Source organism: Leptodactylus fuscus, unplaced genomic scaffold, assembly GCF_031893055.1.
Source record: "Leptodactylus fuscus isolate aLepFus1 unplaced genomic scaffold, aLepFus1.hap2 HAP2_SCAFFOLD_925, whole genome shotgun sequence".
NCBI classification, from domain to species: Eukaryota; Metazoa; Chordata; class Amphibia; order Anura; family Leptodactylidae; genus Leptodactylus; species Leptodactylus fuscus.
This window is the reverse complement of record NW_027440976.1, coordinates 22,501-37,500: the sequence shown is the minus strand read 5'-3', so window position 1 is coordinate 37,500 and position 15,000 is coordinate 22,501.

Below are 15,000 nucleotides of genomic sequence, written 5' to 3'. Positions count from 1 at the left end.
CCGGGGTTCCAGGAGAGACGGGGAGATTGTCCCTGAAGGCCGAGAAGCCGGGCCGACCCGGGGCCACCCCAGCCTGGGTGAAGCCAGAGGCCAAGTCCCTAGCAGGTGGCAGGCTGCATTCTGCTAAGTGTCTACCAGAGGGAGACACTTCCAGGAGACCCAGGGGGCCGAGCCTGAGGCGGCAGGCCGGCCATGGGTTCCAGGAGAGAGGGAGAGATTGTCCCAGGCGGCTGGGAAAAGGCAGGGCTACCCGAGCCTGGGTAACGCCAGAGACTAAGTCCCTAGCAGGTGGCAGGCTGCAATCTGCTAAAAATCCACCGGATGGCAACGGAGAGCCGCGCTCCCCGGCTTGTCCACAAGGCGGCTCCACTTCCAGGAAACCCAGGGGGGCGAGCCTGAGGCGGCAGGCCGGCCATGGGTTCCAGGAGAGAGGGAGAGATTGTCCCAGGCGGCTGGGAAAGCCAGGGCTACCCGAGCCTGGGTACATGCCGGAGGCTGAGTCCCTAGCAGGCGGCAGGCTGAATTCTGCTAAGTGTCTACCAAGAGGGCACCACTTCCAGGCAACCCAGGGGGCTAAGCCTGAGGCGGCAGGCAGGCCCAGGGTTCCAGGAGAGAGGGAGAGATTGTCCCAGGCGGCTGGGAAAGCCAGGCCTACCCAGGGCTACCCGAGCCTGGGTAACGCCGGAGGCTAAGTCCCTAGCAGGTGGAAGGCTGCAATCTGCTAAAAATCCACCGGATGGCAACGGAGAGGCGCGCTCCCCGGCTTGTCCACAAGGCGGCGCCAGCATTCAGGTTGCAGGCTGCATTCTGCTAAAAATCCACCGGATGGCAACGGAGAGCCGCTCTCCCCGGCTCGTCCACAAGGCGGCGCCACTTCCAGGAGACCCAGGGGGGCGAGCCTGAGGCGGCAGGCTGGCCCAGGGTTCCAGGAGAGAGGGAGAGATTGTCCCAGGCGGCTGGGAGAGCCAGGCCTACCCAGGGCTACCCGAGCCTGGGTAATGCCGGAGGCTCAGTCCCTAGCAGGTGGCAGGCTGCATTCTGCTAAGTGTCTACCAAGAGGGCACCACTTCCAGGCAACCCAGGGGGCTAAGCCTGAGGCGGCAGGCAGGCCCAGGGTTCCAGGAGAGAGGGAGAGATTGTCCCAGGCGGCTGGGAAAGCCAGGCCTACCCAGGGCTACCCGAGCCTGGGTAACGCCGGAGGCTAAGTCCAATCTGCTAAAAATCCACCGGATGGCAACGGAGAGGCGCGCTCCCCGGCTTGTCCACAAGGCGGCGCCAGCATTCAGGTTGCAGGCTGCATTCTGCTAAAATTCCACCGGATGGCAACGGAGAGCCGCTCTCCCCGGCTCGTCCACAAGGCGGCGCCACTTCCAGGAGACCCAGGGGGGCGAGCCTGAGGCGGCAGGCTGGCCCAGGGTTCCAGGAGAGAGGGAGAGATTGTCCCCGGCGGCTGGGAGAGCCAGGCCGACTCAGGGCTCCATAAGCCCGGTAGAAGCTGAAGATTAAGCCCCCAGTCTACCAGCTACCCTCCCTGGAGCTCAGCTTAGGGAGAAGTCTCATTTAGCTGGATAAGTCACATTCGGGCGGACAAGTCACATTTGCCAGCATAAGTCACATTTGGGAGGACAAGTCACATTTCCCAGCATAAGTCACATTTGGGAGGACAAGTCACATTTGCCAGCATAAGTCACATTTGCCAGCATAAGTCACATTTGCCAGCATAAGTCACATTTGCCAGCATAAGTCACATTTGCCAGCATAAGTCACATTTGCCAGCATAAGTCACATTTGCCAGCATAAGTCACATTTGCCAGCATAAGTCACATTTGCCAGCATAAGTCACATTTGCCAGCATAAGTCACATTTGCCAGCATAAGTCACATTTGCCAGCATAAGTCACATTTGCCAGCATAAGTCACATTTGCCAGCATAAGTCACATTTGCCAGCATAAGTCACATTTGCCAGCATAAGTCACATTTGCCAGCATAAGTCACATTTGCCAGCATAAGTCACATTTGCCAGCATAAGTCACATTTCCAAGCATAAGTCACATTTCCAAGCATAAGTCACATTTCCAAGCATAAGTCACATTTCCAAGCATAAGTCACAGTTGGACTTAATAGTCGGGCCCAGAGAGATTCCCATGAGTGCTATCTCTGGCAGTGGGCTTAATAGTCGGCCCCGGAGGGTCGGCGGTGGGGCTTAATAGTCGGGCCCGGAGAGACTTCCAGGGACGGCCGTTTGTCAGGGGGCTTAATGGCGGGGTCCGATCGGCCTCCCGTGGAAGCCTGCCTGGGGGAGCGGTGAGGACTCTTGAGGGCCAGCGGAAGGAAGAGGTGGTGCTGTATTTGACCCCGGCTGCCGGGAGATGGGGAGCTGGAGGGTTGCCCCGAGGCGGGGTCTGCAGGGAGAACCGGGTTCCGGAGCGGGCGGGCCTAGGGGAGGCAAGCCGGGCCGGGGCTCACCCTCCTGGGCAGGGTCCGAGGGGAGCTTCCCCCTGAGAGAACTTCCACTTCCGTAGACACTTTGACAAAAAAACCCCCAAAAAACCGGAGCCCCCGAGGAGGCCTTCCTGCGGCGAGCGCCAGGCCGGGCTGGGGCTACCCAAGCCTGGGTAAAGCCAGAGGCTAAGTCCCTAACAGGTGGAAGGCTGCATTCTGCTAAGTGTCTACCAGAGGGCGACACTTCCAGGAGACCCAGGGGGCTAAGCCTGAGGCGGCAGGCTGGCCCAGGGTTCCAGGAGAGAGGGAGAGACCGTCCCAGGCGGCTGGGAGAGCCAGGCCTACCCAGGGCTACCCGAGCCTGGGTACATGCCGGAGGCTAAGTCCCTAGCAGGTGGAAGGCTGCATTCTGCTAAGTGTCTACCAGAGGGCGACACTTCCAGGAGACCCAGGGGGCTAAGCCTGAGGCGGCAGGCTGGCCCAGGGTTCCAGGAGAGAGGGAGAGACCGTCCCAGGCGGCTGGGAGAGCCAGGCCTACCCAGGGCTACCCGAGCCGGGGTACATGCCGGAGGCTAAGTCCCTAGCAGGTGGAAGGCTGCATTCTGCTAAGTGTCTACCAGAGGGCGACACTTCCAGGAGACCCAGGGGGCTAAGCCTGAGGCGGCAGGCTGGCCCAGGGTTCCAGGAGAGAGGGAGAGACCGTCCCAGGCGGCTGGGAGAGCCAGGCCTACCCAGGGCTACCCGAGCCGGGGTACATGCCGGAGGCTAAGTCCCTAGCAGGTGGAAGGCTGCATTCTGCTAAGTGTCTACCAGAGGGCGACACTTCCAGGAGACCCAGGGGGCTAAGCCTGAGGCGGCAGGCTGGCCATGGGTTCCAGGAGGGAGGGAGAGATCGTCCCGGGCGGCTGGGAAAAAAGCCAGGCCGACCCAGGGCTACCCGAGCCTGGGCAAAGCCAGAGGCTAAGTCCCTAGCAGGTGGCAGGCTGCGTTCTGCTAAGTGTCTTCCAGAGGGAGACACTTCCAGGAGACCCAGGGGGCTAAGCCTGAGGGCGGCAGGCCGGCCATGGGTTCCAGGAGGGAGGGAGAGATTGTCCCAGGCGGCTGGGAAAGCCAGGGCTACCCGAGCCTGGGTAACGCCAGAGACTTAGTCCCTAGCAGCTGGCAGGCTGCAATCTGCTAAAAATCCACCGGATGGCAACGGAGAGCCGCAGTCCCCGGCTCGTCCACAAGGCGGCGCCAGCACTCGGGTTGCAGGCTGCATTCTGTTAAAAATCCACCGGATGGCAACGTAGAGCCGCTCTCCCCGGCTCATCCACAAGGCGGCGCCACTTCCAGGCGACCCAGGGGGCTAAGCCTGAGGTGGGAGGCCGGCCCAGGGTTCCAGGAGAGAGGGAGAGATCGTCCCGGGCGGCTGGGAAAAAAGCCAGGCCGACCCAGGGCTACCCAAGCCTGGGTAAAGCCAGAGGCTAAGTCCCTAGCAGGTGGCAGGCTGCGTTCTGCTAAGTGTCTTCCAGAGGGAGACACTTCCAGGAGACCCAGGGGGCTAAGCCTGAGGCGGCAGGCTGGCCCAGGGTTCCAGGAGAGAGGGAGAGACCGTCCCAGGCGGCTGGGAGAGCCAGGCCTACCCAGGGCTACCCGAGCCGGGGTACATGCCGGAGGCTAAGTCCCTAGCAGGTGGAAGGCTGCATTCTGCTAAGTGTCTACCAGAGGGCGACACTTCCAGGAGACCCAGGGGGCTAAGCCTGAGGCGGCAGGCTGGCCCAGGGTTCCAGGAGAGAGGGAGAGACCGTCCCAGGCGGCTGGGAGAGCCAGGCCTACCCAGGGCTACCCGAGCCTGGGTACATGCCGGAGGCTAAGTCCCTAACAGGTGGAAGGCTGCGTTCTGCTAAGTGTCTACCAGAGGGCGACACTTCCAGGAGACCCAGGGGGCTAAGCCTGAGGCGGCAGGCTGGCCATGGGTTCCAGGAGGGAGGGAGAGATGGTCCCAGGCGGCTGGGAAAGCCAGGCCTACCCGAGCCTGGGTAATGCCAGAGGCTAAGTCCCTAGCAGGTGGAAGGCTGCAATCTGCTAAAAATCCACCGGATGGCAACGGAGAGCCGCAGTCCCCGGCTCGTCCACAAGGCGGCGCCAGCACTCGGGTTGCAGGCTGCATTCTGCTAAAAATCCACCGGATGGCAACGGAGAGCCGCTCTCTCCCCGCTTGTCCACAAGGCGGCGCCACTTCCAGGCGACCCAGGGGGCTAAGCCTGAGGGCGGCAGGCCGGCCCAGGGTTCCAGGAGAGAGGGAGAGATCGTCCCAGGCGGCTGGGACAGCCAGGCCGACCCGAGCCTGGGTAATGCCAGAGGCTAAGTCCCTAGCAGGTGGAAGGCTGCAATCTGCTAAGTGTCTACCAAGAGGGCACCACTTCCAGGCAACCCAGGGGGCTAAGCCTGAGGCGGCAGGCTGGCCCAGGGTTCCAGGAGAGAGGGAGAGATCGTCCCAGGCGGCTGGGAAAAAAGCCAGGCCGACCCAGGGCTACCCTAGCCTGGGTAAAGCCAGAGGCTAAGTCCCTAGCAGGCGGCAGGCTGCGTTCTGCTAAGTGACTTCCAGAGGGAGACACTTCCAGGAGACCCAGGGGGCTAAGCCTGAGGGCGGCAGGCCGGCCCAGGGTTCCAGGAGAGAGGGAGAGTTCGTCCCAGGCGGCTGGGAAAAAAGCCAGGCCTACCCAGGGCTACCCGAGCCTGGGTACATGCCGGAGGCTAAGTCCCTAGCAGGTGGAAGGCTGCAATCTGCTAAAAATCCACCGGATGGCAACGGAGAGCCGCGGTCCCCGGCTCGTCCACAAGGCGGCGCCAGCACTCGGGTTGCAGGCTGCATTCTGCTAAAAATCCACCGGATGGCAACGGAGAGCCGCTCTCCCCCGCTTGTCCACAAGGCGGCGCCACTTCCAGGCGACCCAGGGGGCTAAGCCTGAGGGCGGCAGGCCGGCCCAGGGTTCCAGGAGAGAGGGAGAGATCGTCCCAGGCGGCTGGGAAAGCCAGGCCTACCCAGGGCTACCCGAGCCTGGGTACATGCCGGAGGCTGAGTCCCTTGCAGGTGGAAGGCTGCAATCTGCTAAAAATCCACCGGATGGCAACGGAGAGCCGCAGTCCCCGGCTCGTCCACAAGGCGGCGCCAGCACTCGGGTTGCAGGCTGCATTCTGCTAAAAGTCCACCGGATGGCAACGTAGAGCCGCTCTCCCCCGCTTGTCCACAAGGCGGCGCCACTTCCAGGCGACCCAGGGGGCTAAGCCTGAGGGCGGCAGGCCGGCCCAGGGTTCCAGGAGAGAGGGAGAGATGGTCCCAGGCGGCTGGGAAAGCCAAGCCTACCCAGGGCTACCCGAGCCTGGGTAGATGCCGGAGGCTAAGTCCCTAGCAGGTGGAAGGCTGCATTCTGCTAAGTGTCTACCAGAGGTAGACGCTTCCAGGAAACCCAGGGGGCTAAGCCTGAGGGCGGCAGGCCGGCCATGGGCTCCAGGAGAGAGGGAGAGATTGTCCCAGGCGGCTGGGAAAGCCAGGCCTACCCAGGGCTACCCGAGCCTGGATACATGCCGGAGGCTAAGTCCCTAGCAGGTGGAAGGCTGCATTCTGCTAAAAATCCACCGGATGGCAACGGAGAGCCGCGGTCCCCGGCTCGTCCACAAGGCGGCGCCAGCACTCGGGTTGCAGGCTGCATTCTGCTAAAAATCCACCGGATGGCAACGGAGAGCCGCTCTCCCCCGCTTGTCCACAAGGCGGCGCCACTTCCAGGCGACCCAGGGGGCTAAGCCTGAGGGCGGCAGGCCGGCCCAGGGTTCCAGGAGAGAGGGAGAGATCGTCCCGGGCGGCTGGGAAAAAAGCCAGGCCGACCCAGGGCTACCCTAGCCTGGGTAAAGCCAGAGGCTAAGTCCCTAGCAGGCGGCAGGCTGCGTTCTGCTAAGTGACTTCCAGAGGGAGACACTTCCAGGAGACCCAGGGGGCTAAGCCTGAGGGCGGCAGGCCGGCCCGGGGTTCCAGGAGAGAGGGAGAGATCGTCCCAGGCGGCTGGGAAAAAAAGCCAGGCCGACCCAGGGCCACCCCAGCCTGGGTAAAGCCAGAGGATAAGTCCCTAGCAGGTGGAAAGCTGCAATTTGCTATGGAAAGCTGCAATTTGCTATGGAAAGCTGCAATTTGCTAAAAATCCACCGGATGGCAACGTAGAGCCGCTCTCCCCGGCTCGTCCACAAGGCGGCGCCACTTCCGGGCGACCCAGGGGGCTAAGCCTGAGGGCGGCAGGCCGGCCCAGGGTTCCAGGAGAGAGGGAGAGATCGTCCCGGGCGGCTGGGAAAAAGCCAGGCCGACCCAGGGCTGCCGTTGCCTGGGTAATGCCGGAGGCCGAGTCCCTAGCAGGTGGCAGGCTGCTAGCGTCTACCAGAGGGCGAGATCCCGCCTCCCCGAGCGGCCGGGGAGAGAGGATTTGCAGGAGCTGACAGGCGCGCACGCAGAAGGGAAATCCCCCTTGGCGGCCGGGGGGAGAGACGATTTGCAGGAGCTGACAGGCGCGCACGCGCGCGCGCAGAAGGGAAAGTCCCCGGGCGGCCGCGGGGAGAGAGGAGAGATGATTGGCAGGAGCTGACAGGCGCGCACGCGCAGAAGGGAAGTCACCCTCGGCGGGCGGCGGGAGAGACGATTTGCAGGAGCTGACAGGCGCGCACGCGCAGAAGGGAGAGTCGTCCCCCCCGGGCCGGGGAGAGAGATGATTGGCAGCCGGCGGAGGTAGCTGCCAGGCGGACCAGAAGGAGAACTGCGGCCGCTCCGAGCAGAAGGGAAATCCCCCGGGCCTCCGGGGAGACGAGCGGCCTCTGGCAGGCGCGGCGAGCCGGCGCCGGCGCCGCCATCCCGGGCGAGGCGACGGGCGCCTCCCGCCCGGCGCATATGGCACTTCCGTCGACACTTAGTCAAATTTTCAACTTTCAAAATTCCTCCGGCGGCCGTGTTTCACTCCGGGGAGCGGCGCCCTCACGCCGGCGGCGGCGCGCCTCGGCCGGCACGAAGGGGTACCACCTCGAGTCGGTGTCGGGGGTCCCGCCGTGGAACCGGGCGTCGGACGGCCCCGGAGGAGGCCTCGGAGCCGAAAAGGCACTACCGGAATGAGGTTGAATTTGACGGCCGGATCCGGGCCGGAGTTCCACAAAGTCGGACACTTTGAGTGGTTGGTCTTCATGTAATGGGACAGGTGACACTCTCTCTGTGACCTACTTTTGAACACCCCCGTCAAGAACCGTGTCCGAGACAGCGTGTGCTGTCAATTAGCTTACCAAAAGTCAGAGTACCAGGGCATCGGACACCCGACTCTGACAAAGTCCCAGTGAACTCTGCTGACAGGCCGCCGACGGCGGATCCCTGCGGGGGGGAGGCAGAGCGAGGGCACCGCCCCCCCCGAGTTGCGAGACAAGCCTCTTTAGGTCGCGTGGCAAGCCTCGGTTTTCAGGCGGGCGCTTCCCGCCGAGCCAATCGGCACTTTTAGACACTTTTGGGGAAAAAAAAAAGAAAAAGTCAAACTTTGAAAAATAAATAACCAACGAAACACGGACCAATGAGAACCGCTTCCGGCTGGTCGCGGAAGGGAGAGATGATTGGCAGGAGCTGCCCTGCGCGCTAGAATGAGAACTGCGGCCGCTCCGAGCAGAAGGGAAATCCCCCGGGCGGGCCAGGGGAGACGAGCGGCCGCTGGCAGGTACGGCGAGAGGGCGCCGGTGCCGCCATCCCGGGCGAGGCGACGGGCGCCCCCCGCTGAGCCGATCGGCTCTTGGACACTTTGGGGAAAAAAATAAAAAATAAAAAAGGCAAACTTTGAAATAAAACCCCACGAAACACGGACCTCGGTGAGATCCCCCGGGCGGCCGGGGAGAGATGATTGGCAGGAGCTGCCAGGCGCGCAGAAGGGAAGTCCCCCTGTGCGGCCGGGGAGAGATGATTGGCAGCAGGCGGAGGCAGCCGCCAGGCGGACCAGAAGGAGAACTGCGGCCGCTCCGAGCAGAAGGGAAATCCCCCGGCGCGGGCCAGGGGAGACGAGCGGCCGCTGGCAGGTACGGCGAGAGGGCGCCGGTGCCGCCATCCCGGGGGAGGCGACGGGCGCCTCCCGCCGAGCCGATCGGCACTTTTAGACACTTTGGGGGAAAAAGACCGACATTTTAATAAACCCCATACAACACGGACCAGTGAGAACTGCAGCCGGCCGGCCGGCCGGCCGGCGCAGAAGGGAGGTCCCCCGGGAGGGCCGGGGGAGAGATGATTGGCAGGCGGAGGTAGCTGCCAGGCGCGCGCAGAAGGGAAGTTCCCCCGGGCGGCCGGGGGGAGAGAGAGAGAGAGATGATTGGCAGCCGGCGGAGGTAGCTGCCAGGCGGACCAGAACGAGAACTGCGGCCGCTCGGAGCGGAAGGGGAAGTCTGAGGCGGCAGGCCGGCCCAGGGTTCATGGAGAGAGGGAGAGATTGTCCCAGGCGGCTGGGAAAAAAGCCAGGCCGACCCAGGGCCACCCCAGCCTGGGTAAAGCCAGAGGATAAGTCCCTAGCAGGCGGCAGGCTGCGTTCTGCTAAGTGTCTACCGAGAGGGCACCACTTCCAGGCAACCCAGGGGGCTAAGCCTGAGGCGGCAGGCTGGCCCAGGGTTCCAGGAGAAGAGGGAGAGATCGTCCCAGGCGGCTGGGAAAGCCAGGCCTACCCAGGGCTACCCGAGCCTGGGCACATGCCGGAGGCTAAGTCCCTAGCAGGTGGAAGGCTGCAATCTGCTAAAAATCCACCGGATGGCAACGGAGAGCCGCAGTCCCCGGCTCGTCCACAAGGCGGCGCCAGCACTCGGGTTGCAGGCTGCATTCTGCTAAAAATCCACCGGATGGCAACGGAGAGCCGCTCTCCCCGGCTCGTCCACAAGGCGGCGCCACTTCCAGGCGACCCAGGGGGCTAAGCCTGAGGCGGCAGGCCGGCCCAGGGTTCCAGGAGAGAGAGGGAGAGATCGTCCCAGGCGGCTGGGAAAGCCAGGCCGACCCAGGGCTACCCGAGCCTGGGTAAAGCCAGAGGCTAAGTCCCTAGCAGGTGGCAGGCTGCATGCTGCCAAGTGTCTACCGAGAGGGCACCACTTCCAGGCGACCCAGGGGGCTAAGCCTGAGGCGGCAGGCTGGCCCAGGGTTCCAGGAGAGAGGGAGAGATTGTCCCAGGCGGCTGGGAAAGCCAGGGCTACCCGAGCCTGGGTACATGCCGGAGGCTGAGTCCCTAGCAGGCGGCAGGCTGAATTCTGCTAAGTGTCTACCAGAGGGCGACACTTCCAGGAGACCCAGGGGGCTAAGCCTGAGGCGGCAGGCTGGCCCAGGGTTCCAGGAGAGAGGGAGAGATTGACCCAGGCGGCTGGGAAAGCCAGGCCTACCCAGGGCCACCCGAGCCTGGGTACATGCCGGAGGCTAAGTCCCTAGCAGGTGGAAGGCTGCAATTTGCTATGGAAAGCTGCAATTTGCTAAAAATCCACCGGATGGCAACGGAGAGCGGCTCTCCCCGGCTCGTCCACAAGGCGGCGCCACTTCCAGGCGACCCAGGGGGCTAAGCCTGAGGCGGCAGGCCGGCCCAGGGTTCCAGGAGAGAGGGAGAGATTGTCCCAGGCGGCTGGGAAAGCCAGGCCGACCCAGGGCTACCCGAGCCTGGGTAAAGCCAGAGGCTAAGTCCCTAGCAGGTGGCAGGCTGCATTCTGCTAAGTGTCTACCAAGAGGGCACCACTTCCAGGCAACCCAGGGGGCTAAGCCTGAGGCGGCAGGCTGGCCCAGGGTTCCAGGAGAAGAAGGAGAGATCGTCCCAGGCGGCTGGGAAAGCCAGGCCTACCCAGGGCTACCCGAGCCTGGGTACATGCCGGAGGCTAAGTCCCTAGCAGGTGGAAGGCTGCAATTTGCTATGGAAAGCTGCAATTTGCTAAAAATCCACCGGATGGCAACGGAGAGCGGCTCTCCCCGGCTCGTCCACAAGGCGGCGCCACTTCCAGGCGACCCAGGGGGCTAAGCCTGAGGCGGCAGGCCGGCCCAGGGTTCCAGGAGAGAGGGAGAGATTGTCCCAGGCGGCTGGGAAAGCCAGGCCGACCCAGGGCTACCCGAGCCTGGGTAAAGCCAGAGGCTAAGTCCCTAGCAGGTGGCAGGCTGCATTCTGCTAAGTGTCTACCAAGAGGGCACCACTTCCAGGCAACCCAGGGGGCTAAGCCTGAGGCGGCAGGCTGGCCCAGGGTTCCAGGAGAGAGGGAGAGATTTGTCCCAGGCGGCTGGGAAAGCCAGGCCTACCCAGGGCTACCAGAGCCTGGGTACATGCCGGAGGCTAAGTCCCTAGCAGGTGGAAGGCTGCAATTTGCTATGGAAAGCTGCAATTTGCTAAAAATCCACCGGATGGCAACGGAGAGCGGCTCTCCCCAGCTCGTCCACAAGGCGGCGCCACTTCCAGGCGACCCAGGGGGCTAAGCCTGAGGCGGCAGGCCGGCCCAGGGTTCCAGGAGAGAGGGAGAGATTGTCCCAGGCGGCTGGGAAAGCCAGGCCGACCCAGGGCTACCCGAGCCTGGGTAAAGCCAGAGGCTAAGTCCCTAGCAGGTGGCAGGCTGCATTCTGCTAAGTGTCTACCAGAGGGCGACACTTCCAGGAGACCCAGGGGGCTAAGCCTGAGGCGGCAGGCTGGCCCAGGGTTCCAGGAGAGAGGGAGAGACCGTCCCAGGCGGCTGGGAGAGCCAGGCCTACCCAGGGCTACCCGAGCCTGGGTACATGCCGGAGGCTAAGTCCCTAGCAGGTGGAAGGCTGCAATTTGCTATGGAAAGCTGCAATTTGCTAAAAATCCACCGGATGGCAACGGAGAGCGGCTCTCCCCGGCTCGTCCACAAGGCGGCGCCACTTCCAGGCGACCCAGGGGGCTAAGCCTGAGGCGGCAGGCCGGCCCAGGGTTCCAGGAGAGAGGGAGAGATTGTCCCAGGCGGCTGGGAAAGCCAGGCCGACCCAGGGCTACCCGAGCCTGGGTAAAGCCAGAGGCTAAGTCCCTAGCAGGTGGCAGGCTGCATTCTGCTAAGTGTCTACCAAGAGGGCACCACTTCCAGGCGACCCAGGGGGCTAAGCCTGAGGCGGCAGGCTGGCCCAGGGTTCCAGGAGAGAGGGAGAGATTGTCCCAGGCGGCTGGGAAAGCCAGGCCTACCCAGGGCTACCCGAGCCTGGGTACATGCCGGAGGCTAAGTCCCTAGCAGGTGGAAGGCTGCAATTTGCTATGGAAAGCTGCAATTTGCTAAAAATCCACCGGATGGCAACGGAGAGCGGCTCTCCCCGGCTCGTCCACAAGGCGGCGCCACTTCCAGGCGACCCAGGGGGCTAAGCCTGAGGCGGCAGGCCGGCCCAGGGTTCCAGGACAGAGGGAGAGATCGTCCCAGGCGGCTGGGAAAAGCCAGGCCGACCCAGGGCTGCCGGAGCCTGGGTAATGCCAGAGGCCGAGTCCCTAGCAGGTGGCAGGCTGCTAGCGTCTACCAGAGGGCGAGATCCCGCCTCCCCGAGCGGCCGGGGAGAGAGGATTTGCAGGAGCTGACAGGCGCGCAGAAGGGAAATCCGGAGAGATGATTGGCAGCCGGCGGAGGCAGCCGCCAGGCGGACCGGAAGGAGAACTGCGGCCGCTGGGAGCGGAAGGGAAATCCCCCGGGCGTCCGGGGAGACTAGCGGCCGCGGCAGGCGCGGCGACCCGGCGCCGGTGCCGCCATCCCGGGCGAGGCGACGGGCGCCTCCCCGCCGGCGCAGTTGGCACTTCCGTCGACACTTTGCCAAATTTTCAACTTTCAAAATTCCTCCGGCGGCCGTTTTTCACACCGGGGAGCGGCGTCCTCACGCCGGCGGCGGCGCACCTCGGCCGGCAAAAAGGGGTACCTCCTCGAGTCGGTGTCGGGGGTCCCGCCGTGGAACCGGGCGTCGGACGGCCCCGGAGGAGGCCTCGGAGCGGAAAAGGCACTACCGGAATGAGGTTGAATTTGACGGCCGGATCCGGGCCGGAGTTCCACAAAGTCGGACACTTTGAGTGGTTGGTCTTCATGTAATGGGACAGGTGACACTCTCTCTGTGACCTACTTTTGAACACCCCCGTCAAGAACCGTGTCCGAGACAGCGAGTCCTGTCAATTAGCTTACCAAAAGTCAGAGTACCAGGGGATCGGACACCCGACTCTGACAAAGTCCCAGTGAACTCTGCTCACAGGCCGCCGACGGCGGATCCCCGCGGGGGGGAGGCAGAGCGAGGGCACCGCCCCCCCGGGTTGCGTGACAAGCCTCTTCAGGTCGCGTGGCAAGCCGCAGTTTTCAGGCGGGCGCCTCCCGCCGAGCCGATCGGCACTTAGACGCTTTGGGGGAAAAAAAGGTCAAACGCACAAAAAAAACCCCCCATAAAACACGGACCATAAGAGATCCCCCGGGCGGCCGGGGAGAGATGATTGGCAGGAGCTGACAGGCGCGCAGAAGGGAAATCCCCCGAGCGGCCGCTGGCAGGCACGGCGACCCGGCGCCGGTGCCGCCATCCCGGGCGAGGCGACGGGCGCCCCCCGCTGAGCCGATCGGCTCTTAGACACTTTGGGGAAAAAAAAGACAAACTTTGAAATAAAACCCCACGAAACACGGACCTTAACGAGATCCCCCGGGCGGCCGGGGAGAGATGATTGGCAGGAGCTGCCAGGCGCGCAGAAGGGAAATCCCCCTTGGCGGCCGGGGAGAGATGATTGGCAGGAGCTGACAGGCGCGCAGAAGGGAAATCCCCCGGGCGGCCGGGGAGAGATGATTGGCAGCCGGCGGAGGCAGCCGCCAGGCGGACCAGAAGGAGAACTGCGGCCGCTGGGAGCGGAAGGGAAATCCCCCGGGCGTCCGGGGAGACTAGCGGCCGCTGGCAGGCGCGGCGACCCGGCGCCGGTGCCGCCATCCCGGGCGAGGCGACGGGCGCCTCCCCGCCGGCGCGGTTGGCACTTCCGTCGACACTTTGCCAAATTTTCAACTTTCAAAATTCCTCCGGCGGCCGTTTTTCACACCGGGGAGCGGCGTCCTCACGCCGGCGGCGGCGCACCTCGGCCGGCAAAAAGGGGTACCACCTCGAGTCGGTGTCGGGGGTCCCGCCGTGGAACCGGGCGTCGGACGGCCCCGGAGGAGGCCTCGGAGCGGAAAAGGCACTACCGGAATGAGGTTGAATTTGACGGCCGGATCCGGGCCGGAGTTCCACAAAGTCGGACACTTTGAGTAGTTGGTCTTCATGTAATGGGACAGGTGACACTCTCTCTGTGACATACTTTTGAACACCCCCGTCAAGAACCGTGTCCGAGACAGCGGGTCGTGTCAATTAGCTTACCAAAAGTCGGAGTACCAGGGCCTCGGACATCCGTCTCCGACAAAGTCCCTGCGACCTCAGCTCTCACGCCGCCGATAGTGGATCTCCGCTGGGGGCGAAAAGAGCGAGGACGCGCCGGTTGCGAGACAAGCCCCCTCCGCGTCGCGTGGCAAGCCTCGGACGAGTCACCCGTCACCCGCGGGTCACCCACCGATCGATCTGACGGCCGCCGACCCGGCGGGAAGGGACCCTCGCTCGGCCGGACCTAGGGGGTCCGCGCCGGCTAAGGCGCGGGGTCTTTCCTTCCCTTCAGCTCCGGAGCGGCGTAGCGGAAAAGCTTAAGGCCGGCGCGGCGCCACCCGCCCAGGGCGGGCGCCCGCGGCAGACCCAGGACATCGGCGAGAGAGAGTTTGCCTTCGCCCCGTCCGACCCCCGAGGTGTCAGAAAACCGGGCGTCCCCTACGAACGAAAGGGTTCCTCGCCGAATCCGGGCCGGGCTCCGCGCCCGAGCCCCGGCTCTTCGGGAGGCCCGACGCCCGAGAGCACAGGTTGACCTCCGCACCTCCGTAAGACCCGAACCGGCGCCCGCCGGAACGGAAGATCACCCCCGCCACCCGGCCTGACCGCCTTGGCGATGACGGGAAAGAGAGGAGCGGCAGCAGCAGCGTGACAAGCCCCCGTGACACCGGCAGAGACGGCTCACCCGCCTCTTCCCACGCACTGCACCAGGCGACGCGCGCGGCCACGGGGGTTTCCCCGGTCGACCGGCCGCCGGGGGTCCGCAGCGACCACCGGGGCCAACCCTGACCGGCGGTCCCACGCCGGCCGCCCGCCTCCTGGGGCGCACCGGCGCCAAAAGCAGAGCCGAGCGAGGACGAGTCTAAAGGGTATCGGAGAGAGAGCGACAAGCGCGTAGGAAGGAAGGCCCGAACCCGGGTCCGGCTAAGGTCGTGAGAGAGATCCCGGATGCGGCTGAGTCCGCCCACGGCTCTCCCCTCGCCTACCGGGTCGAAGCCCCACTTCGCCTACGTCACCGCCTTAACCTCTCCGCCCCTCCCCCGCGAAGCCTGCGCAGCAACGGTCCGCCCGGTCCCGCGGCGCTCAGCGCAAATCTTAATAGATTCCCCGATGGATCTTCGGTGCGGTCCATAGGCCGGATAATCGGGCGCGGAGTTCTTACTCCAAGCACCGTGACCCCGGGGGGACGCGGTTCGACCACGACTGCGCACTGA